The sequence below is a fragment of the Hippopotamus amphibius genome, chromosome 6 (assembly GCF_030028045.1).
Source record: "Hippopotamus amphibius kiboko isolate mHipAmp2 chromosome 6, mHipAmp2.hap2, whole genome shotgun sequence".
Taxonomy (NCBI): domain Eukaryota; kingdom Metazoa; phylum Chordata; class Mammalia; order Artiodactyla; family Hippopotamidae; genus Hippopotamus; species Hippopotamus amphibius.
The window spans coordinates 31189188-31215688 of NC_080191.1; the positions used below are offsets into that span (position 1 = coordinate 31189188).

At 35.9% G+C, this 26501-nt stretch overlaps 1 protein-coding gene and 1 long non-coding RNA gene across 11 annotated transcripts in view; one reads left to right on the forward strand and one right to left on the reverse strand.

Annotated features, from left to right (window-relative positions):
* The window catches only part of LOC130855791 (uncharacterized), a 79453-nt gene extending 59950 nt beyond the window's left edge, over positions 1-19503 (forward strand). The window contains exon 3 of the long non-coding RNA XR_009054376.1: positions 19393-19503. This is a non-coding gene — a long non-coding RNA (uncharacterized LOC130855791). The remainder of the gene's footprint in view (positions 1-19392) is intronic.
* The window catches only part of TRDN (triadin), a 376282-nt gene that overhangs the window by 161439 nt on the left and 188342 nt on the right, over positions 1-26501 (reverse strand). The gene's annotated exons all lie outside the window — the stretch shown is intronic.

Here is a 26501-nt window from a genome sequence, read left to right on the forward strand (position 1 = left end):
GATAAAACTTTATGTGATTGTCAGGAGAAAGGGCTTATTCTGGTAGCATAGAAACCAGGTAAATTGTCACTGAAATACTCTAGTTGTAAGATGATAATGTCTAAGACTAGGCAAGTGTTCATGGAAATGGAAAGAAAATAATGTTAGACTTTTAACAGCCTTCTTTTTCCTCCTCTGTGGATGTGTTTGACATGTACAGAGGTGGGAAAGGAAGGCTGTTTATTCAAATATGACAGGTTTGGGACCTGATAAACAAAATTGGTTTTAACATAATTAATTGAAGTTTATAACACAAAAACATACTGTGTTTGAGACAATGGTGTAACTTCAAGTGAAAATATTAAGTAGACATTGGGAAAAATATATGGCCTTTGAAGAGATATGGGGATTCTCATATCATCCACATAAAAGTTAAATTAACATTATGAGAGTAAGAGTGAACAGTTTTTCCAAGGGACAAACAGAAGGCCCCAAATTGCCTTGAGAAAAATATTGGTTTTAAAAAGGTATAAGAACAATTCAGGTGTTAATTTCAACGAGGTCAAGGAAAGGGGATGTTCAAAAAATGAGGAAATAATCCTCAGGATTAAATAAAAAGAGTTTGTTTTTATATCTAGAGAGTCCCTGGCAACATTTTTGAACATGATTTTGAAATTGGGATGTAAACAGTAGGAAACCTATTGCTTTGTGCTGGTCTCAGTCTATCAATAACCTATGTTGTGTCTGGACAGGCCTTTGTATTCTTATTATGATTGCAAGACACCCTCAGCAATTTAAAAAAAAAAAAGGTTACTTACAGGTCCTAGAAATTACATGGCACACCTGGGGCCACAAAACAAGTTCTTGACGGGAGAGAGAAGTGGGGAAAGAGAGAGGGAGAGATTGAGAGAGAGAGAGAGAGAGAGAGCTAGCAGGCCTGGAGTTCTGCCTTTGCTAGAGTCAAGGGTTGGGCCTAGGGTTTGTAGGCCCACTTAAAACATGTAAGTGGAAATTTAAAGCCTGGGAAGAGAAAAAACAAGTGGCCCAAATGGTCGGTTATCAAAATAAACCAAGATCTCTTAAAAAAAAAAAAAGAAGCCTGGAGTATGGAAGCTTGGGGCCCCGGGCAAGGTCTCTATCTGAGATAGCCATTTAGGAAGTGGTCGCCTGTTTGAAGTGGATGACTCTGAAACCAAAGCTTAAACCAGGCACTTGAATTAAACAAAGAAAGGACAACTGTCAGGGTTTACACTACATCTGTCTTTAGGGGCTTAAGGTGGGCGGTGACTATATCGAGATGGAGAGTGTAAGTCATTTATTTGACAAATGTGGCAAAAGGCACCAGAAAAAAAGTGGCTTGAAGGTAGCGGGAGAACCAAGCAAATGCTGTTTTCAAAATAGGAGACTCCTATTCTATTTAAGAGAGCAGAAAAACACCTGATGGAGAGAAAAATATTAAAAAGTCTGTGAAGTGGGAAAGCTATTATGGTAGCGAGATTCCAGGATGTGAGAGAGGGACTAGTAAAAAGCAGAGGTGGAGAGAAAGGCACCACTTGCTCTGGAAATCGAAACTACCCTGTTGAGATGTCAGCAACACCCAACTATTTCCTGTAAGGGCAATATTGTGATCAATGACGAGTACAAGGAAGAGGTCCGAATTCAAAATACATACAATTCAACTGAAAATGGAATTTTATTAAAGGAAAAACTTGAGAGAGAGAAGGATAAAGAGAAAAAACTATTAGAGAGAAGAATTATAAAAAAAATGTAAATACAAGCAGTAGAGATATAAAAGATGACAGTTGAGTGAAAAAATGGGAAGCAATATTTGATATCCAATTTATTATTGAGATGACTCAGGTTTTCTCATGCATAAAATTGTGTTTTTAAACATTATATGAAGATATTCTGATATATCAAGATTATAGGGCAGGCTTCCCTGGTGGCCGCAGTGGTTAAGAATCCGCCTGCCAATGCAAAGGACACAGGTTTGATCCCTGGTCTGGGAAGATCCCACATGCCACAGAGCAACTACTTCCGTGGGCCACAACTACTGAGCCTGCGCTCTAGAGCCTGTGAACCACAACTATTGAGCCCACATGCCACAACTACTGAAGCCCACATGCCTAGAGCCTGTGCTCTGCAACAAGAGAAGCCACTGCAAAGAGAAGCCTGAACACCGCAACGAAGAGTAGCCCCCACTCACCACAACTAGAGAAAGCCTGCACGCAGCAATGACAACCCAGTGCAGCCAATAAATAAATAAATGGATAAATAAATTTATAAAAAAAAAAGATAACAGGGCAACCTTTTTTTTTCTCTCAAACTAAAGAGGACCATTTGGCAAATAGTTAACAGATCTAATAAAGACAGAAAGCAATATTTATTTATTTTCTTCTATCTGATATCAAGATCTCAATCTTCTCCTTGGGCCTTTACTAACACTCATGAAGAATAAAATACCCAGAGGAGTGACATCTAATTTTTGAAGTTATGTACTATGATAGATGCCACATGTTTGCAGTTTTTTCCCCTAATCGAATATGTAAAGTATGCAATTATTTGTTTAGACATGAAGAAGATTTTATTTGCTGTTTGTTATCTCTGGGACTTATGGGAAAATATGCACTACACATTTAAGATGAAATGTCACTGAATGAGTCATAGATAACAGTCCATATTTATTCCTAATTTTAGAAATTGTGGACTTCCTGTAATGTGTGATGATCTGTTTAGCACACATTTGTGTCACAGTTCTAAGAGTTCAAATGCTTTAACTGTCAGTTCACACATGATCAATCTAGGGAAATAAATAGGCTTCACAACGTTGTCCTCCCAAGAAGGATATTTCACCACATCGTGCTCTCGTTTCCGTCAACATTAAAGGGAATTGTGTACACCGCTCGGGAACAGTAGTCCCCAATGTCAAGCATGCAGATTTAAACTTAAATTAATATTTAGCAGGAAGCCTAGAGGTTCTCTTAACAGCAAAATGACATGCTGAGGTTACTGAGGATTGACATTGCTCTGAAGCCCACATTTTCACATATTGCAACAACTGTACTGCTTTCCCTGGGGACCATCCAATGAAGCATAATAGGTTACTTTAGCAGCCGGTCTCTACCTTTGAATATTCAAAATCCATGCTCATATGCACAAATAAGGGAGTTAATATTCAATTACTGGAGCAATGTGCACAGAAGCACTTGAGAGCAAGTAAGTGAGTGCTAGTACCTGAAAACACCTTCCCACATACTTTGGTAAAAGGCAAGGTATTAATCTTCTTCTAACAAATGACTGAACTGCAATCCACTCTTAGAGCTATAAGGCTTCCAAGTAGCCCATCCCTAGCATCCAACAGATGGACTGGATTCCACAGGACCCATTTGAATGTAGTAGAAATTTTACAAATATGAACTACTGTACATATCTGAGTTCAGAAACCACAGAAAAGTTTGAAAAATTTATGTTAAGAACGAAATTACAATTGACTCTTTGTGGAGCATGAAATATTTGTGAGGACTTTACCATTGACGAGAAATCTCAAAAGCAAATAGAATGAATTCCTGTACCGTATGATGAGGCTGGAGTGAGGAGGCCAAAAGTAAGGATGCAATAGAGGTTACCATGTTAAATCCTCAGACCAGGAACTTAGTAAATAATCAAATCTCTCAGACAAGCTCACATGATGATGGGAAATTTTAGAAGTCAATTTATTTTCAAAAATAAACTGGTATCACCTGGTGTACCCCCCCCCCCAAAAAAAATAATTAAAAAAAAATAAACTGGTATCACGGTAGACAAATTACTGCAAAACACTATTACAGGAGGGTTGGACCAATGGTCCCATACTAACTGCAGTCCTCATATATATCTAACTCAAGATTACAAGCACTAGAACCAGAGAACACTTATTAGATGACTAATACCAAGTAGGATGTTCTAGCTCTTAAATAGTAAGCATAAAGTTAGTGGTGGTGCCTCAGTATTTTGTGCTAAAATGTTTAAAATACTGATTTATCTTGTGACCATACTTGACTCTTTACACCAGTATTTGAAATATATGTCTACTCAAATTTCTAAAAATTTTATTGATTCCTCATCCTTCATTTATTGAATTTTCTAGAAAATCAGATAACCACAAATTTACAGATTAAAATTTTAATCAGAAACTTTTAAAAACCAAGCAAAAAGCCAGAATAGAATAATGGAAGACCAAAAAAAAAAAATTCAAAACCTATGAATATTCTGCATATTGTATTCAACAAAAGTGGATTTCACAGACATCAAGATTGTATAACACATTAAGTTCCAGAAGATGATCACCAACATACTGAAAATCTTACTCTGAACTATTCTGTATTTGAATAAAATTTTTTAATTTGTATGCATTTCTGAAGTCCTGTGCATAAATTATTTCACTTGATCTGTGTCATAACCCTATCAGACAGGCAGGTAAGCCTAGGCTAAGTCATAAATATTCTGATTCCTAGTCCAGCATGTTTCCTATATAGAAAGCCTTATCAACTCTTTTCAAAATAATGTCATTTTTTTCTTGGAGCTTTAAACTATAAAAATTAATATAAAGTTTAAAATGTTACAGTATATGTTGTATATTGTTTTATATTACATGCATGTATAATGAAGAGAAAAATAATTTCTAAAAGGCTTGCTATGAATCAACTTGATAGCTATATATAAACATAGGCAAATCTTTAAAACAAATGGTTCTGGCTTGAAAAAAATAATGACAATGGCAATATTAACAGCTAATTTCTATAGAGTAATTTACAGAAAATCCTATATTATTTAACTTAAACAAGAAAGAAATGCATTATTGCATATAACAAGAAGACCAAAACAGAAGAGTTCCAAGGTTGCCCTTTAATTACTTATCTCGTTGGTCACAGAAATAGTGTTAACGTAGCAGTATCATGGTAAATTAGTGTATCGTATTACAAGAATATTAATTATAAACAAAAACAATGATATTGATAGAGGATAAATATATTTACCACAAGATGTTTTAAATATTTAAAGTATCGACCCTTATAAAAATATTCAAATAATGGTAGTAAGTATATTAACCAAAATAGGAGACTAAAATCTAGTTCTACTCTTTTTTTTAGTTAACTTTGGATTTATAATTTATTTACTTTTATTGAGTTTGATTGCCTTTAAGTGAATTTAATCTTTGAATTGTTCTCAGAATTTTTCTTTTTAATCATTTAAAATCTATAATGTGTTTTAGTAATTTTGGAATCAGATCGTTTAAAGACAAATTTTTTTAAAAACTCGATTTTGTTATATGTTAGAATATTGTCAAAATAGTAAAACAAATTAATTTGGTCTATGAAAAATCATTTCATGTGATTTACATTTAGTGTTATAAACCACTGTCTCAGTTAAAAGGAACTTTCTGGGCTCAAAAACAGAAACAGAATCTTTCAGAGTCTCTCCTGAGATCTAACACTTTAGGAATATCTGAAAACAGAGCATGAGTTTCTCTTATGTATTGATAAAGACGATGGTATCTTTGAATTCAGTACATGACAAATAGCAAATAACTGCATGAAGAACACAGCATGCTATGCCCACAAATGTTCATAAGTTACCCTACAATTGGGACCATATAGTTGATTTTAAATTAAGATCTTAAAGAAGCAGTTTAGATATGAAACAGATCTGAAGGTAGTAATACATATATTTGATGTTTGGAGAATTTAAACTGTGGCATTCCCTATCCCATTCAAGCAGGCACTGGCATTCTTTTCTAAAAATTAAATTACATGGTGGTTTCAGATGGTAGTTAACTCCTATGTCCCAGATTATTCCTAAAGTTAAAAATCTGTATATTCCATTACACAAAAAAGATGAAATGAAAAAGGCACAATCCTAAAAATAACATGCATCTGTGTCAATTAAATGAAAATTTTATACTAAGAATTTTAATGCTTGAGTTATTTAGCTAACTTGATGGTCAATGGTATAACTTATTTTTGGGGTACAAACCTAATATTTAAATATTCTACACACGAATACTGATAATATTTTGAAAAATAATCCAAACAAAGGTTTTTGATACTAATGATAGAAAACAGTGAATACGTCTCAGTTTTGGATCAAAGAAACTGGAGCCTGTGATCAAAATCTGTTAACACTACTCCAGATGTTACTAGTACTGCTAGCACCAATTCTACATGTCCTACCACCCTCAGTGGACACATTCCTGTTGTTTTATTTCAACACACTGAAAAAAAAATGAATGGTGGTATAACAGGGTTGATTCTAGAGTAACTGTCTTCAATGACTGTGGGGAGAAACAGTCTTGTTTATTGAGAAGCACAAATACACTTATATTAAATAATAATCAAGGCTTTTTATTTCCTTTTATAGTTTATCTCATTTGGAACTAAAAAGAGCTTTTCTCTTCTCAAAATAGCAAAATTTGGAATTGTAAGGTTCATCTAAAGAGTCTTGGGGACAGGTAAAATTTTTCTAAATCATCTACTAACACATATAACTTAAATAAACAAAACTGAAAGTAATAAAAGATCTATTTTATAATCTAAATGAGGAATTTCTAAATTTTTAAAATTTATAGATAAAATGCATTTTAAATTTATTGATATATTTGAAATATGATATGTATCATATATATAGAAAAGGGTATAGTGTTCTTTTACTACAGAAATACATTTTAAATTAATGGCATATAACTTTTTATATACAACTATATAATAATAAAGTCACACAGAATATATTTTTAATTAAATAAGACAGGCTAATGACATCAAAACTGATATAAGATTCTCAATAAATAGATTTTCACTTTTTTCTAGCTGACAAGAGGTGACATAGATTTATCGATTTATAGATTTTAGTCACCAGTTGATGACAGCTATTATTTTAGTCAATATTTAGACATTATTCCTTTCCTTGATGAATCTGCATTATTACATGTTCCTTAAATAGGATTAAACTTCTGTATAAATAATATATAATTTGTATTTGTATGTCTTAATGAACAAGATACCAGAGATACATTTTTAAAAGCAGATTTACCTGAGAAACTAAATATGCACATTAGATAGTCACAGCAGACAGGTTAATCTTCAAAAATGATTCACCCAACCAAAGGAGATACTGTATTTAGTAGTATGAAAGGGCACTTATGACACATACCATATTATATATGGATTTAAGAAACTTTTGGGCATTGTATTCAAGGTTTTGAAAAATCATATTTTCTACTCAACAAACATTAACCATAAAACTATTCACTATTATAAGTGAATCCTTCACTGGAAAGATGAAAACATTTGGAGTTATCACTAGGCTATATTCTGCACACTTAGAGAGAGAGAGAGAGAGAGAGAATGGTGGTATTTCTCCTTTACCTTAAATTATGTTGGATAGCTTTGGAAAGCTTAGTATATGTCCCTTAAAATAAGGACAGAGGGGATAGAGATTCATGCACTGGTATCTGTCTGGCACCTGGAAAAGTCTAAGGTGAGAGGTTGTCCTTTGAGTTGTCCATAGCAGCAAAGCAAAGATGGCAGTAAGGTAATGGGAGCAGGTTGAGGAAACTGAAGGTTCTTAAGCAGCTAGCTACAAGAGGCTACCCCACAATCACAGAACAACAATCAGGTTGCTCCAGTGCAGGGATTTCAAAGAATCCAAAATAGTGCCTCATGAGAGAACGAATCAATCAGTTTTGGACATCTGACACTAAGACAGAAGGCACCAAACTCACATAACACTTGAGGCAGTCCAGTAAGAGTGTATCCCTCATCCCTGCCCCTCCTGTTTGCTCTGACCCCGGGGTGGGGAGGAAGGCTGGGTGTTGTGGCAATCAGCTGCCTGCGAACAGAGTGAGGAAAAGGGACAGGAAGCCCAGGGCACCCTGACCACTTAGAGGCTTCCAAGCTCTAGTCAAGTTCAAGATGAGCAAAGGAAGCCTTTTAAACGGGGTGGATGTTGGGAGCTTTGATATTAGACTGGATTTAGAAATTTTAAATGCTTGGGGGGAAAGACCATTGGTTTTTTTTCTAAGCTAGATCAGGAAAAATATAGGGTCTTTTCCAGATTTTATCCAAGGGGTGAAGAAAAGCAAGTTTAGAGAGAAGGGTCTACAGTAGTAGTCATTGAAAGAACAAAGTTGCTTTCTACTTACACCCAACTGAATACACCATGTTTTAGTAACTCTGGACATACAAAAATAGCACTGGGGCTCTTCTCCATGCCCTTATTTGTGCTTGTCTACTTCTCTGTTTATCTTCATATTTAACTACTCTTTTTCATCCAACCTCAAATACCATCATTTCCTGAAAACTTTCTCGATCCCCAAAGTGCAAGTCCTCTCTCCTTCCTTTGAGCCTGCATGGCACCTCACCAAGACTTTTCTTAATACATCTATACCTTCCATGCATGCTTTTGTTGTTCACATACGTTTCTATCTTTCTCCCTAATCGACACACATCATGAGGAGAGACTTGCCAAATGCATCATTTTTCTTCCCTCATACCGTCCCCTCTCAATGGATATGCACAATATTCTCTCCCACCACCATCAATCTAAACGATGGAAGAAAATAGTAAGTCTGTTGAATAAAAATTTTGTTACTTTAAAGGATGAAAGAACATGGGAGAAGCATGGTAAAGTATTCTTTGGTAAAAATGAATCTTAAGGAGTGTAAAATAAGACTGGTGCCTTTTGTAATCACTTCATTCAAAATTGCTGTAAATCTTGAAAAGTATAGCAATGCAAGAAACACTTTTGTAAAAAATTATTTTTTTCCACAAAGACTTCACCATCAGAAATCAGTAAGGAATATTGTATCACATAGGAGTTAATAACATATGCCCTAGAGGCACACAGCCTGATTTTAAATCCCATCCGAACCTATTTTTAGTCTTATAACATTGGGAAATAATTCAATAGCTCTCTTGCTCGGTTTCCTCATCTTTAAAATGTATTAACAATGGTACCTGGTTTCACATTAAGACATGAGTTAATACTTTCAATAGGCCATGGCAGATTGTTAGTGTTTAATACCCTAGTGCTCTGTGCTATTCACCTGGTTCATCACAACACTGTATGTGCAATATTCAATCATCAAAGTCTCTGAATTTAACTGAAGCATCCCAGTGTGCAAAATACTAATTAAGCACTTGAATAAGAAATCATATTTTATATCCTCTAATATAAAGTGGGAAACTCTCCTATCTATTTCTTGGAGGAGTAACTTAATGAGTTATTTTGCAACCCACATATATAAATTAATTTCCATACTTTACAAGCTCAGAAGTAGCCATCCACATTCCTTGTTTGAATTTACATGGCAGAACACAATTTTAAGAGTAATATTCTCTGATGAGTAACTTTACGACTAATTTACAAGTGGGATCCATAGAATACTAGTTCTGACACGCTCTTCTCTACAAAAAGAGTTCAAGGTCAAAGAACTCTGAAAAACACGTAGACAAGATGCTACCTTTCTAGGGTTTTAAAATGACTTAACATATTCCACACTGAAATTCTACAATAGAGAAACCAATTTAAGCGAACTCATTGTTTCCTAATCGTATTTGATGATAGAACTCGTCTCGAACATCCATTAATGAGGAACACACATTTGGGTGATGTTACTTCTAGAAACAAAAATAATAAATATTTTTTGCTTCTCCCTAGCACTAATGATGTAATTAATACTATATCATCACTTATTTATTCAATAGATGCTTACTGAACACCCATAGCTCCCTGTACCTGTGTAGAATATTTACAGTTTACAAAGCTCTTTAATATAGATTCCTCAATTTCAGCCAACAAGATGGATAGTAGTTGGCAATTCAGCTTTCATAGACCCTCAAAAGCAATGTGAATTGGTGAAAAGGACATAAATATTGTATCCAAAAAGGTCAAGCTTTGAATCCTAGCTTTGCCATTTAGTATTTTATATCCTTGAGCATGCTCAGGTTTTCAAAGGCTCAAATTGCTGTGAGGATTAAATGAGGTGACATATGTAAAGTACTGAGCACAACACTTTGAACATAATAGACATTTGCAAATGTATGCTTTCTTCCTAGTCACTTTTGAATGCCAGCAGAGAAACAAAATCTCCAGGTTATGGATATCATTTACTAAGTCTCCTTAATTTTGAACAGAGGCATGATATTCATTTTATATTGTAGCCAGCTCTGTCAGTTAAAACAGAGAGAGTAATTTAAGAAAGTAAGACTCAGATCTAGTGAGAGACAGTTAACTACCCAGTGTTGTACACTATGTTCCACTATAGGAGATAGATACTTAGTGGGGACTCTTGGAACAGAACACCTATCTATCCAAAGGGGCAGGAAGGGATGATATTTTATGGAAATAACTGGATCCTTTAATACGAATAAAAGTTATTTGAAACAGAAGAGATAGAGAGGTGAAGATAAAGGTTCAAACAGAGAAAGAAGCCTCTGAAAGAACCGAAAGTGTAAGAGAGGATGGAATGGCTTTAAATGATTGGAGAGAATTTTGTGTGGAGAAGCAGTTATCAAGAGATAAAACTAGAGCCAGAGCCAGAGAGTCACTGAAACCCTTAAATTTGAACTTTATCCAAACAAAGTACAGTAAAGCTTCATCAGGTTTAAAGTGGAGAGTAAAATAACCAGATAATGTAAGCTATGAATCCACATACTGCAAAATATGCGGTGCAAATTATGGGCTGTGCAGAGCCCGTCAAGAAGAATACAACAGTATTCCAGAATAAAGGTAACGACAGCCTGGACTAGAACAGAGGCTGTGGAGACCCAGAGCAGTGGGAGGTGTGAGAGACAGACTCGATGAGCCACAGCTATGAAGTAACACAGACACTGTACATTCCCTCTCCTGCCACAAGCACCTAGCATCAGGGCAACAAAATATTGTCCACTGTACTTGCAAAATTACTAACTAATATTACAGTAAAAGCTGAAAAAATGATCAAAGAAACAAAATAAACCAAAATATATTATTAAACATAACTACAACTTTTACTGTATTTTTCACTTATTGTAGTTTTTCATTCATTGAAACCAAAAGTGTTTTCAGTGCATATTTACTGTGTACACACAATGTACAGCTAGGGAATTTATAGCAGAAGCAACAACAACAAATAAATATAGGTCAATGGAAAGGTATGCTTGTATTAATTAAAAATGCATAATTTTACAAAAATGAAAGTGGATTACATGATTGTCTATATATATCTGAGGCTAATAAATACCACGATCAAAAGGCTTTGGGGTGGAATAGGATGTGTAATTAGGAGGAATAGATGAAATAAAGAAATAAAAACTTATTTCTGAAGATCACATCTTTTATTTCTTTCCCTTAATGTTTCTAAATAATTCTAAATTTTGTTTAAAATATGTATAGTAAAATGACACCCGTTGAATGCCAACATATTTCAGCACTGTGCTAGGCATTTTGGCAATTATTACACTCACCACTAATGTAATAGAAAGCCAGACTTGATATTTTCAACCAGAAGAGTACCTAGCACGTAATCGGTATTTAATAAATATTGTTGAATTTATGAATAACTGTTTTATAAGGAAGGTTGATCCTGGTAAATAAAGGGCCCTTTAAGCAAAGTGATGAGTTTGGATACTGAAAGGAGAGTCTAGGAGTAGAGACTAGAAAGAACTGAATTGCTTTAATGACTTAATGAGAACTTTTAGAATACCTCGGAGCAATCCAAAAGTGAGGAGATGAGAACAAGTGAGGGAAAAAGAAAGTCAGAGAGGAGCCAAAGAGATGACCTAAGGCTGGAGACTAGCTGGGAAAAGACAACAGACAATATCCAGAGGACATTATATGGCAGAGATAACCAACATGTCACCTGTATTTGTTACCATTGCTTGGAGTGATCACACACACACACACACACACACACACACACTGTAACATCTATAAACCTCCTTTTATTAAAATTCAGCTCTTCACATAGTTTGTGTGAATGGATTTTGCAGAAATTAAAGACAAGTGCCGGAGAAAAAAAAGGACAGGATCAAGAGGATTAACAAGCCAACCTACTAACTGAACCAATTAAATAAGAGCAGGGCTCACAGCCAGAGCTGATCTTGAGCATACAAAGCTCAAGGATTTTGAAGCAAACATGGGAAGGCTTTGGACTTTCACAGGGCATAGGTACATTAAAGCCAGTTTAAACAAGCTTGTGAGAGCCGCTAGTCAAATTTTCCGAAATTTCTCCAGCTGGTTGATTTCACGTTGGTAGCTTCAAAATGGCTGTGGTGGGATTGTTTACACCACGGAAATGAACAAATACTAACTCAGTGCTATACTTTTCTCCCCAAGAGCGAGATTACCAGCACGCCGTGGAAACTTACCCAGCTCTTAGGAAGTATAGGAATCCTAACTGACCCGTGTGTTAATTAATTTTATTTTCTGTGTCTGTGTCCTCAGATAAAGGAGTTGGGAGGGAGCAGAAGAAGGACCTAGTAAATTTACAGGGTACTCTGTGCTGGCCAACAGGGCACCATTAGCCACATCCAACTATTCAAATATAAAACTAAGTGAAACTTAAAATTCAGCTTCTCAGTAGCGCCAGTCATACTTCAAGAGCTAAAAAGCACATGTGGCCAGTAGCTACCACTTTCAACAATGTGGATTTGGAACATTTCTGTCAATACAGAATGTTTAGCTGAACAGCGCTCATAGATCATCTAATTTGAGAAACGTCACATTTCGCTTTCTAGGTTTAAAATCCGCCAGTCATTGTGGTAAGGCTGCTTGGTGAGGTTGTAAACATCCTTCTTGGTCTCCTAATATTATTTAAGCAAAATATCTATTCATATTTTATTACATCTCTTTACCAACAGATTATGTACAGTTTTTAAGAGGGTTCAGCCAGAAACCAAAAAAACTAACATAAAGCTTTTAATAACTTCCATGAATGGAAATTTCGCAGTAAAAATTTTAGGAATTTAAGTAAAATAATATCATTTTTTAAAAAAATTAAATTATAATGATAAATCAGAAAAATTTTAGAAGTTTATACAACGTGAAAAACCATAAGAAGAAATAAAGAAAAAAATGATTGTGATATTAGTAACTAGCTAATTTAAAATGTGACTGCTTCCAGTAGACAAGAATGCAAAAAATGTCTAAAATGTTTAATAATTCTCTGAGTTCAAATGTATCATTACTTATGTTTATTTGATGGCGGATAGAGTTGGGAAAGAAAAAAAATCACATTACATGGAAAGTAGCACAAAAAAAAAAAGAGTAAAAGAGATACGAAATCAAGAAATAATAAATAGTATTTCATGGAGGAACATGATTTAAAAAACAAAAATCTTCACAAAGTTTAGAACCTATGCAATGAGACTCTGAAAACATCATTTTGAGGGTTTCATCACATAGTGCTCAATAAATTCTCAGTGCTAAGGGTGCTGGTGGAAGTAATGACAATCACATAAGCATCCCTGGCTCCTAGATCGAAGGTCTTGGAGTAAGAGCTAAGGGAGGGAGCAGTATGCTGAGCTGATGCTTGGACACACCATCCTGCCTTTGTTCCTAAAGGGATTATCAGAAATGCTTCAAGTGCAGAGACCTGTATATACCTGTACTTTCTGACATCAAACCATCAAATTAGGGGTACCACTCTAATTGGGACTAATAATGACTTGGTGAAGTACCAGACAATATTGATTACAAAAAAAAAAAATTAAGAGAACTTTTGTTTAAGAGTACAATGCTGTGACTTGAGAGTACTTAGGAGTAACTAAAGCACTCAGAAAGAAGCATTAATTCTTTCTGGAAAGACTGAACTGATGACTTCACAGCCTTGAAAAAAGTAAATTCTGCAAGAATAACTAGGGCATTGTATGGAAAGCACTCAACAACAGGCAGAGTGGTGTTTGATATAGCCAGCTGGCAAGTGAATACAGGTCCCAGCAAGCATTCTTCCACATAAAATTTTTACAAATATTATTGACTTTGAAGATGTGCTGACCTATTATCACAGCAAATGTGTCATAAACCATTGATGAGTCATGAATGAGCCTCCTACAAATAAAGAAATACTTAATAATACCACGATTCAATCTTTTTATCAAGGATAACTAAATCCAGAAACTCTCAAGAAATGGTATAGTTCTCTACAGGTCACTAGAGATCTCTGCCAGGTTGAGAGTTGTTTATTATTGAGTTGGTAAGTAGAAGTCCAAAGGATCACTAGCTGTCCCTTGTATTCAGTCCGTTCTCTCCCTTTTAATCACATATCACAAGGCACCTTTTCAAAAGCTTTGCTACACATTCACCAAGTGTACATAATCTCTCTAATCTTCCAGTTCAGTATCAGATAGAGAATTAAGGTTAATTCTACATGTCTTATTTGATTTTGGTGAACCCATGCTGGGTCTTTGTGATTAGCACTTCCCCTAGGTCTCAATAAATAATCCTTTCCTAATACTTTCTGAAATATTGATCAAGGTTAACATTAAGGCTACAAGGTCCTTTTTATTCAGAGTTTTCAAAAATTCCACAGACTACTGAAGCATGATTGAAATGCAAAATAAGTGGTATATAAGAAAGCACTCTACAGGATCTGCAGGAGTACTTGGAAAATATGTGAGTTAGAGAATACAAACTTTCACATTATTCTGATATTCTTAAATTTGTTGTTTAAGGGGGGACTTCTATGGACATATATTGAATATTAGCAAGTACTTGATGCTCTCCTGAGATTATTTAATAGATAGTAAATGTATATGCAAATATAAGCTTTTCTTAAGTCTCAGAAAAATGAATCCTTGAGCCCATATGTTGTGAACATGAGTTTTAGCTGAATAGGAAATAAGAAAGTATACATGTTAGTTACACTTTAATACACATGTACATATTAGGGGAAAAGCCAATATAAACAATTTTAATTATTTACATAATAATTGTGCCAAAATTCCTCTCTTTAAGGATCCTGCACCCAATTAGTAATGCAAGAATCCTTTGATTATTGCTGAAAAATCACTACCTCAGGATAGCATTAATACTGATATCATTCTCCTAGGGAAAAATATGACAATAATATAATTTTGCATACATTCCAGTTTTGCATACATCTACATACAAGAAAATTTAATTTATATGAAGTTCCTTTTTTTAACAGTTACATGACTAAGGTAAAACTAGACAGTTTTAATGTTTATGGAGTTCTTTTTCATTCACTTATTCATTCAACAAGTATTTATTGAGCATCTACTCTGTGCCAGATGCCACTCTGAAAACACAATGATTAAACCCCCGGAAGCTTGCCCTCATGGAGTTTTCAATTCCTCTTAGTAAAGCACGTTTGTTGGACATGCCAGAACAGTGCTTACCACAAAGAAGGTATTCAATCAAATGCTTATTGAATGATCAGACTAAATCATTTTTAGGATCTACTTATTTTTTTCATATGTAACTTTTCCATGAGACATAATTTGACCTTCAGAATAAATAAAGCTCATAATAATGATAAATATAGGAACAAGGTATTGACTGCTTATAATATGCCAGATACTGCACTAGGCATCTGACCTATGTTTCCTCATTTAACCTTCACAAAAACCTCATGAGGTGAGAACTGTTAGTGTCTTTCCAGTGAGGAAACCAAGTTTTATCCACAAGGTCACAGGCAACTGAGCCAAGACTCAAAACCAAGCAGCTTGAGTCCACAGCCCTTGAGATAAACTTCCATGTAACATTAAAACAAAGTTATTTCTTCCCTATGAATTTATTTATGTTTATTAGGTGAACACTATGTAAAACAAGTCAGTGTGCTAGCCAAATAATCACATTCCAACAATAACTACTACAATAAATAGAATACGATGTAGTCTCTCTCTGGATTCAAGGGGATTATAGTCATATACTTAGGAAAGGTAGATAGTATGTCACTGATGAATGTCCATTAGAGTCATTTCAACTGAATAAGAATTTGTCTAATACCCACTATGTGAATGAAATTACATATATAGACAAAAAAAAACTATCTGTCGGACTCAACTAAAAGATTGGACGTAGCACAGAATAGCATCAGCCAGTATTTTAGCAGAGTTTTCTAAATTCGCTCTAGTTTTATATGTACTCAATAGATACATTTACCTAGGGTGATGAGTATTATTGAAAGCTTCATTACCCCTAGGACTGAATGCTTTCATTTTTGCAAATACTCTAAGACAGAGACTGAAGTTCACAAGTGTCGCCATCAGATGGCACTAGCCTTTTCCTTTTCTAAAGGGAAGAATTTTGTATGCAAACTTCATAGAATACAGTGTCACTGGAGGCAAGGGGAGAGAGCAAGAGGCAAATTAAACAACTTTTCTAGCCAACAGAGGACATAGCTAATATGTTTATCATTTCTTCTCATTTTTTTCCACTTTTGTAATTGCTTAGACTGATCTGTACTCCGACCTTTTGAAAGCTCCCCATTTGACTTGGGATTTAAAGCCTTTATGATCCAGATCTCAACAACCTGGTGATCTTACCTCTTACCACTCCCTCCTTGCCCATGCCATTCCAGCCACACTGATTCTTTTACTGTCCCCTGATCTCTGGGAAATTTTCATTTACTCTGTCTTTCACATGGAACTTTTTCCACTGCCTTGTGCTCAGCTCACTCTTTCACTTCATACATATCTCTGCTCTGATAGCAGCTCCTTAGAGAGGCCTTCCCAGACCACCCTGTGGAAATAGCACCTTCCTTACTCTCTATTCCCTTACCCTTATAAATCTTCCTAGCGCTTATCACCTATGGAAGATAACACATACTATTTATTGTCTGTTTCCTTCGCTAGACTAGGAAGTCCTACAAGGGCAAGAGCTTGCTCTTTTCACCATTATTTCCTAGCACCTAGAAGATTGACTCTCATGGTAAGACTCAATAAGCTAACACAAAAAAGAATGAATGAAAGAGTGAACGAACATCTAGGAAGAATTAGAGAATTACTACATCAACAGAAATCATTTGTCAAGAGCGCAGATTTGCCTTGCACCAATGCCATCCACAGATTTACATTTCCTTTTACACCTGTTTCATAAGATTATTACATTATGACTTCGTAAAATTTGAAAATTTCTAAATTAACCTGAGGTAAGCGTGTTAAGCACATGTTTCAGATGCAAGTATTGTTGGTCTAAACTCCTATGTATGAAATTGTGGTTTTATTTTTATACATTTTTTCAGATATTAATTTTTTGACCTCATCACCAGTATCAAAGAATGCAATTTGCTTTTACTTTCAGCTGAGACAGGAATGGCTATCTTTAGGGATGAAAATTATTCTTTATATTCTAATGCATGAAGGTTAGGAAGAGCAGTGTATATAAATAACATCGTATGAGGAGTTATTTTTGTGATTGTTTTGAAGATCAGAAATATGGTCATAGGGGCTCTTTTAATGTCTATATAAAGCAGAACCAAAAGGTCAACCAATGGGAAGAGAGAAGATTTTTTTCCCTCATTCCCCCACGTATCTTTGCCCTTTTGTACTGTAAATTGCATAGGCTGGCATTTAAATGCACAATGTCAAAGGCAAAGCACTTGCCTTCAACCTATGCTAAAGGACAGCTGGCAAGGGGCAGAAAGAAAAATACTGCCAAATGCTTTCAATGCCAAACTGCCTGTTGCACATACCACCTCTCCAGTTTCTCATATTACAGTATTTGCCCTCTGGGCGAAGAAGAAGTTGCCAGAGGAGTGACTTTTCTTCCAACAGAGCAACAGCTATATTCCACCTCTGAGACCAATAACCCCTCCTAGCTGCCTCTGTTAACCAAAGACACCAGGGATGATGTTCTGAACCATTTCAGCCCTTAAATCACGTTTGTAACAGCAGCTATTTTTGTCCGAGGCTATTTCTACATTTTGCTTATTTGGCTCTCACAAGTAAAATTACTCATCCAGGACTGGGTAGGTGTAATGCACAAATGCAAGTGGAATTCAGACACTAATAAGGACATGCTGTAATAATTTCGACCAGAGGCAACTTGTCATAAGGGGTAGGGGAAGTGTGACAGTTCTTTCCCTGGTTTAGGAATACAAGCCAGCTGGCAAGGAAGGGTGGATGTTCACACTATTGTCCTCCAGTAACTCAGTAGGAAAGAGACTAAAAAAAATCAGTGTATGCCCACATCATCAGATATGTCTTCAGCTATTGTTCCACATCTTGTGTGTGTTGTTTGTGTGTGGGTAGTCAGACCAAGAGGCTGACAGACAAGTTATTTAATCAAGAAGTTGCTAAATCCAATCATAAAGTTTTAAAAAACTATTTAGATTTAGAAAGAGAAAATAACAATCATCTACCCAAGTTTTCAACTTCTCCTTTTTCCTGCTCCAAAGTAAGCAATGATGATAACATTCTTCCATCAACAACACTGGCACTCCAAAAGCAGTGACGGTCAAAGAGAACACCGCTTCATGCATCCCAGCTCCCACAGAGGTGCCTGCTGGAATCTCATGCCGTTTGACAGAGTTTCCTCTCCCAAGATACTCCTTTCCCAAGGCCTGACACCCAGCCTCAACAGAGAGCCACAGATGCTATTCCAACTCCTTGCTTTGAAAAGAAAAAGCAGAAGCCTGGAACGATGAGGGACTTGTTCAAGGTCATGCAGCCAGTGGCAGGAGTAGACCTCACATTCAGGCTTCCAACTCACAGCAGAGTATTCCGTTTCATTGCTCATGGCTACTTCCTTTATGGGCCTTCATAAGTGTTTTCTTTCTTTGGTGTTATGGACTGATGCGTATGCCTCCCCTCATGCCCAAATTCATATGTTGATGCTCTAACACTCAAAGGTGTTGATATTTGGAAATGGGGCCTTTGGGAGGTAACTGGGGTTAGATGAGGTTACGAGGTTAGGGCCCTGATCTGAAGGGATTAGTGCCCTTATGAGAAGAGCCACCAGAGGGCTTTCTCTCTCCATGCACCAAGGAAAGGCCATGTGAGCACTCAGTGAGATGGTGGCTGCCTGCAAGCCCGGAGAAGACTCAGTATAAAATCTACATTGCTGGCATCTTGATCTTACCTCATCAACTCCAGAACTGTGAGAAATAAATTTCTATTGCTAAAGCCATCCAGTCTATGTTATTTTGTTCTGGTAGCCCAAGCAGACTAATAGATCTGGCAGCCCAGAATCACCCTAGGATCACCTATGGGCCCCGTACCAAGCCAGCTGAATCATAATCTCTGAGGGGGTGGTAGAGTCTGGGGCTCAACATACCTAAATCTCTGGGAAAGTATGATTTAAAAAGTTGCCAAGATGGTGCTAAGGGTGCACTTGTCTATATTGAATATTTCTGAGAATGAAAGGGAGTGTGATTAGTAACCGTACCAGTACAGCAGATGCAAACTGACGTGTGTGTGTAACCTTGATCCCTAGTGATCCTGAAGCAGCCCCTGCCTCCCAGTTGCTGTCAATCATTGAAGATTTGACCCTGGTTTTGGACTCAGAGAGAACAGAGTTCACGTGCTCATCCCTTCTTGTACAAGCAGTGGGATCGTTTACTACTGAAAATAAAAATAAAAATGTGATCCTCTTTGCTCGTCTGTGAAATGTGGGTAGTAACTTTCATCAGGTTGTCTTTAATACCTGAGTGGTTAAAACATTATAAGTAGAAATGAATGTTGACGTGAATGGGCCAATCTCATTTAAAGGCGAATCCTCTCGTTTTAAGGCAAGCAATAATAATGGGTGGAGATAAATGTTAGTTTCTTTTCCCTTTTGGCTTTAATGTATAAAATTACAACTATCTCAAGCAACCTAATTTCTGTTGTGCTGCTTTTGTATAGAAATCATTTTTAAAGGCAGTTTTTATAGTTGTAAGAAAACAGTTTCTGTAAAGTTTAGAAGTGACTCTCCTTCTGTCATGGAATGATGCCAAAGGATGGCCATTCAGATACAAGCATCCTTTCATGTCTTCTTTCTGGTTCTACTGTTTTACTAGAGGAGATGCCATGACTTTTCTAATAGCAAAACTGTCTATTATTCTCTCAAAACAATTAACACAAAAACTTTTGAATTCAGTGAAGGTCAGAGGATTAATAGGTTTTATCTGCAATGTGTTTGAAAAGCTAATTAAGACTCCACATACAGCAGAGGAGACTGGGAATACAATATTTAGCTTTTCTCTACATGACCACAGTGAGCAAAAGTGAATAGAGAAAGACAAAGTGGATGTGGAAACTTCACCGACAGGAGGTAAATCCTTTTTAAAGGAAATAAAACTAAAAATATTTCTCCTTTGACAGAAGATTTTTCCTTTATTCAACAAATGTATTCAGCATCTGCTTTATACTGGCATTATTCTAGGTGCTGGGTATTCAGTATTGAACAAAACAACAGATATGGTCTTTTTTTTTTTTTTAGCTTAGAGACAAACTGATTAAGAAAGAAACCACATTAAAAATTAGTAAAGAGAAATTTTAATTGTTGTTAACAGAAAAGGGAAATATTCTTTGATTCCCCAAAACATTATTTAACGAAACTGACTTAACCAGCCAACTTAAATAATGACAGGAAAATAAGTATGTTATTTAAAGTCATCATAACAAGAAGAAATCCATTTCCCTATAATTCTTTTATATTCATTTTACTAAAACCTTTTTCCAGTTAAAAGAAGGGAAATAACAGAAATCTCAAAATTCTCTGGGGAACATTATCTGCTAAAATAATAATAATAATATGTGTCATTTTCCTTTATAATGTTTTGAATGGTACCTTCTCAGAATACATCATGTTGGGTCAGGCTCTCCTTATCTCTCATCAGCACTATTTTAATATATTTGAACTCTACAGTATTTATTAAGATCATTTTCCAGCTGGTATTTCTCTTGATCTTTCCCACCCTGAAAAATCTTTGCAGGTTAATATTTACATGTTGTATATGCACACATTTATACACACACATACACACACACACACATATATATGAGTGCATCAATCCCTTGCTCTTACACTTTCAGTGGCTCTCTGTTACCTGCCAAATGAAGTGTAAATTAGTTAGGTATTCCCTCAAAGCTAATAATCAGCTTCTGTTTTAATCAGTACCTGCCCTCCCAATTTTGCTTCCCATTCTTCCCCATCCTACTGTTTCTCCATGCTTCACATGGAATTTTCTCCATCCTCTTTGCACCTAATCTATATTGCCCCTCTCAAGGGAACTCAGCCACAGGAGGGAAACACAAAACCCAGTTCTGCCCACATATCTAGCATGTGATCCAAGTTTTGCCAATCAGTATATTCCCTGGGAATTTTGAGTTACATGATTTTCCTTGGGATTCAGTATTTAAAGGTAATATAAGCCTGAAGCTTACAAAAATAATCTTGCTACAAGGTGTAGAAAGATTAAATGAGACTCTAGGTAAGCAATAAAATTGATAAGAGATGGGAAAAAAGAGATCAAAAGAGAAAGCCATGATAATATCCTTTATTCCCCCCCTTGGACTCCCAAGGAAAGTAATCCAATAAATCTTTTTTATAAACTAATTTGAATTGAACGCATCATGATGAGTCAAAATTTAAATGTTCCCCACAATATAGTGGGCTCACCAAATATCAATATTTTTAAAATAACTGATGAACTCCCCATGATCTTAATGTGAAGATTGCAATGGCAAATCATTACTGCTCACAGTTTACACAAAGAATAATTTAAGATAAAATAGTTGAATAAAATTGTGTAAGGTTATGTAACAAAACTTAGACCTAACAAAAGAAGCATTTGATATTTTCAATACTTACTACCCAAGGCTAAATTCTAGATTACAAACCCCTCTAATTTCCTCTGTTTATCTCAATAATGACAATTATCATAGGCTTTAAAACCTCCTTGATCTATAATAGACACTGCAGATTATAATAGAGAAGATACATGTTTTCAAGGGGCTGTTAGGAAAAAAAGTAGCCAAAAGGTGTATCAAGAATAAAGTATGGATTACTATGTAGCAGAAAGGATAGTGAGCTCTTTCTAACTACAGTTACTAGAGAAGCTAATAAATGTAATAACATTATGGAATGTTGTATTATCTCTAATTTGTCTTGGGCTGACTCACTGTGTTTATTAATAGTTTGGAGAGATAAACATGTAGTTAATTTTATACTCCAGCAACAAAAGGACATCTTTTCAAACCGAAAGTCAAAAAGAAAGGGAAGTTTAAACTCAGAATAAAATTAAAAGAATCATTTGGGTTTTGTTTTCTATTTTATTTATAAAATAAAACAAATGAGAGTCACCCCTACTTATAATAATAAAAAAAATTAATTACATTAACATAATGTTCTCTGGCAAGCAAGTGCTGAATTGACAAATATAGTTTGCTTTCTAAGTCTGATTAAATATATATATGTAATTTTCCACTCTCTAAAGCAGACTACTACATAATAAGCACCTGTGAACAAATATCAGAGAATCAATTTCCTCTTATAAGAATTCATGCAGTAACATGAGAGCCATCAAACACAAACTCCTCGACACAACTTATCTACCTGCATGATTTGATAGTTTTTAAAATGCTATCACTATTCTAAACCTGTATGGAAATTTCATTTGGTAATGAACATTTAGGTTGGGAATGACAGAATTCCAGCATAAACTAACTTGGACAAACAGAGGAATTAACTAAATGATGTAACCTAATGGCAGGAGGTTAGGGGATGGTAGTTTCCAGGAATACCTGGATCATAGGTTTAAAATACCATTAAAATTCTACCTTCATCCTTTGCTTCTATGTGTCAGCAGTATTTTCAAGATTGGCTCTCACAACAAGGGTGTAAATGTAACCAATGACATTTCCTGGACTCATATTACCTAATTTCACCACCTTAAAAGAAGAGACCATCTTTCTTTTGTCATTTGTAAAATGTCCATGGACAAAATTCTGGTCCAGCTTGGGTCGCGCATCCACACTCTTGGGTAGAGTGGCAGGTACATCAGTGATGATGATTTGAACCCTCATTTGAGCTCTGTGATCAGAGTTAGAGAGGAGAACCATTCACCAAATGAGCAGGATGAGAAGAGAAGTATCAGAGGGAAAATTTTTAACTGCCTACTTCCAGTTTTTGTTGCTATTTCATGAGGCAATAATATAAGAGCTTTTCTGTGCTTTGTGATGACTTAGAGGGGTGGGAGAGGGAGGGTGGGAGGGAGACTCAAGAGGGAGTGATAGGGATTGAGTAGGATAATCAAATAGTCAGCTTAGAAACCACATTAGGGGACTGTAGATAGAAGGGGAATTTTAGGGGGCTTTGGGATACCACAGTAAGATTAACGATCACTCAAGAAACTAATGGGAAAATCCTGCAACAATATGGGCTTGCTTGGCTCATAAAGCAGAACGAGTAGCTTAGCATCAAAGCCAGGTTGGCTTGCTTAACAACAAAACCAAGGTAACTTCATTAGTTGTTACTTCATTAGTTGCATGTTACAAAATCATGCAACAGAAGCATGAGACATGCCCCAAAACAATAAAACAATGGTGGCATGAGACCTACATCCTGCCCAGTGAACTCAGTAAGTTAATGACCCCCAAAATATGCTCTTTGACCACTAGGACGTGCTCTTTGCACAATGCCCTAAAAACAATAAAACATTAGTGGAGAATAAGTCCTATAACCTGCCCAGTGGTATCATCAAGTTGATGGCCCCCAGCACATGTGCTGTGCATACACCAAAAAAACAATCATTTATGGAAACATGACGTCGACTCAAGAAAGACAAAGAAGGTCTTCTCCCCCTCCCCTGTCTTCCTTTGATTATAAAAACGTCACCCACTAAGCACTCTGGGCAGCGTGTTACTTGCCTGCCTGCTCGTAAGCCTCACAAGCATCCTGTCCTAATATATCACTTCTTATCTACCACTTTGCCTCTCACTGAATTCTTTCTGCACTGAGACATAAAGGACCAGACTCCTTGGAGCCCCCGAAACCACACCTATTTCAGCAGGGGATATGGGGATATATGTATACATATAGCTGATTCACTTTGTTGTACAGCAGAAACTAACACAACAGTTATACTCCAATAAAGATGTATTTTTAAAATAAATAAAATGGAAAAAAAAAGAATGTAAGAGCTTTTAATTCATCATATTTACATACTCTACCTAAAATGGATTCAATGGCCCGCAAGTATACTTTATGCCTAGTGTTACCAGTGCACCAAACTGAATGAAAAACTCTCTCAATCTGCAGTCTTTAACTCCTTCCTGCATTAATGCCCCTTCCCATTCCTAATTGGTTATTCTGGCCTACTTCTTTCATGCTGACTTTCACACATTTATGCCTTCTTACTAAGACTAAATCCTTTCATAGCAACCATTTTATAACAAAGTTGAAATTGTGGCTTTTTTCATCTGCATTGTATTTTTAGAGGCTCTCTACAAGTAAGGAGGAATAACTCACACATTAATTAGCTTTCTGCCTGTGATTTCATTAAAACCACTTGCTAGCTAAAAGACCTTACACGTTGATTATAGCTGTCTTTTTGACAAAAACTTGAGTGAAGCTAAAATTCAATTGAAATAGCAAATTAAAATTTGCGCATGTTTGTGAAACCCAAATGCTGAAACCATTGGAAATGAAAGAAATTTATTCAAAAAAACAAATGATTAGAAATGGCAAGAACTTGTGGTTAGAACCTCAAGTTAATGACCTTGGTGCACAAAAGTGCCCCCGTGGCATTATCTGCAGCCATTGGTTCATGAAGCCTTTTGCAGCACTGTAAAGACTTTAGCTTTTACTCTGAGTAAGATGGAAGCCTCAGTAAAGGCAGAAGCAGATGGAGGTAGGACCTCCACTGGGCTGGGTGCATCCGCAGCTATGAGTAGAGCCCCTTTTTACACATAGTATGAACAAGAAATAAACTTTGTCAAAGTTGCTGAAATTTTTAGGTTTTCTATTGTTGTTATTATTGTTACAGTATGACCTTGCCTATAGAAGTAAGAGATGATGGTACCTGCATGAGGGTAGTTTTTAAAGATAGTGAGAAAGGGTCCTCTATGTCAAAGGTAAAGGTGACAGGATTTAATAATGGGTTAGGGAAGAGAAATAAAGGAGTCACTGGTGACTCTAGAGATTCGGGCCTAAGCAGAACAAAGAATGATATGATAATTTACTGGTAAGAGGAAGAGAGCTGAGTGTAGAGAACACATTCTAGGGTATATGTATATGCAGATTTGAGTTTGTTTTTTATAAACCATGTTAATTTGGGGATGTCTACTAGATATTTAAATGGAGATGTGGAATAGGAAAGTTCACAGAAGTGTAGAGTTTAGCGAGATATCAGAGCTGGAGACATACATTGGGGACTCATTATTCTGAAGATGGTATTACAACCATGGGACTGTACGAGGTCACATAGGAAGCTATTACAGAGAAAGAGACATACGATTGAGCCCTGGGTTGTTTCCATTTTTAGACGCCAGAAAGAAAGGCAGGAAATCAGCAAAAAAGACCAAGAAAGAGTGACCAGAATGTTAAAAGGAGAAAGTATTGTCCAAGAGGCTGAGTAAAGAAAGAGTGGTCAGCTGTCAAATGCTCTTGAGTACTGAGAATTCACATTTGAACGTGGTAATGTGGAGGTCAAGGGTGCCCTTCACAAGAATTGTGTGGGTTCAAAAGCCTAAGTACAGTGAGTACATGAGAGATTGGAAGAAGAGTGTAGACATCCCATAAAGAGTTTGACTCTGAAGGGGATTTAAGAAATGGGACAATAATCTGAGAGAAATTGCCATCAACAACAGGACATATGTTTTAATGTATAAGAGATGTTATAACACATTGTAGGTTGCTGAGAATGACCAGTAGAAGTCAAAATTAATTTGCAGAGGAAAGAATTGCTGGAGAAACATTCCTGAGTTAGCAGACAGAAATACCATATTGTGCACAAGTGCAAAAATTTTTCCTATAAGTATGAACATTTTAATGTAATGTATTGTATTGTATTGTATTGTACTGTATTGTATTGTGTTCAGTCAAGAAGGCAGAGGCTATAAGAAGATGGACGAAGTATGTTAGTGGATTCCATGGTCAGAGCTCATGAGATCTGTCTTCTAATTTTTATTTTCTAAGGGAACTAGGAAGCAAGATTTTCAGCTGATAGAGAAGAAGGGTGAAAAGGTGAAGAACAATTGAAAAAAACGGGAACAGCTTGGAAAGAGTAGCCTCAGAAAGGAGAGAGTGAACACTTAAGTTTCCATTCCTAAAAGGTAATAGAATCACTTGGCAGCACTATTTCAAAAGGCTCAGCATTTACTTGAAAAATGTCCACCAAGGCACTGCATGTGAGGCATAGTGGAGCAATAATAACAAGTAATATAAATTCCTAGTAATATAAATGTAAATGTAAATTTAGTGAATATACCTATTTTTAGGAGGAAGAGGGCCCAAGTATTCATCTATTCTTTCGATAGACTTATTTCACATGTTCAAAGCCATTTGTTTTTTTGTTTGTTTTTTGTCTTTTTGTTTTTGTCCTTTGATTTGTATAACTT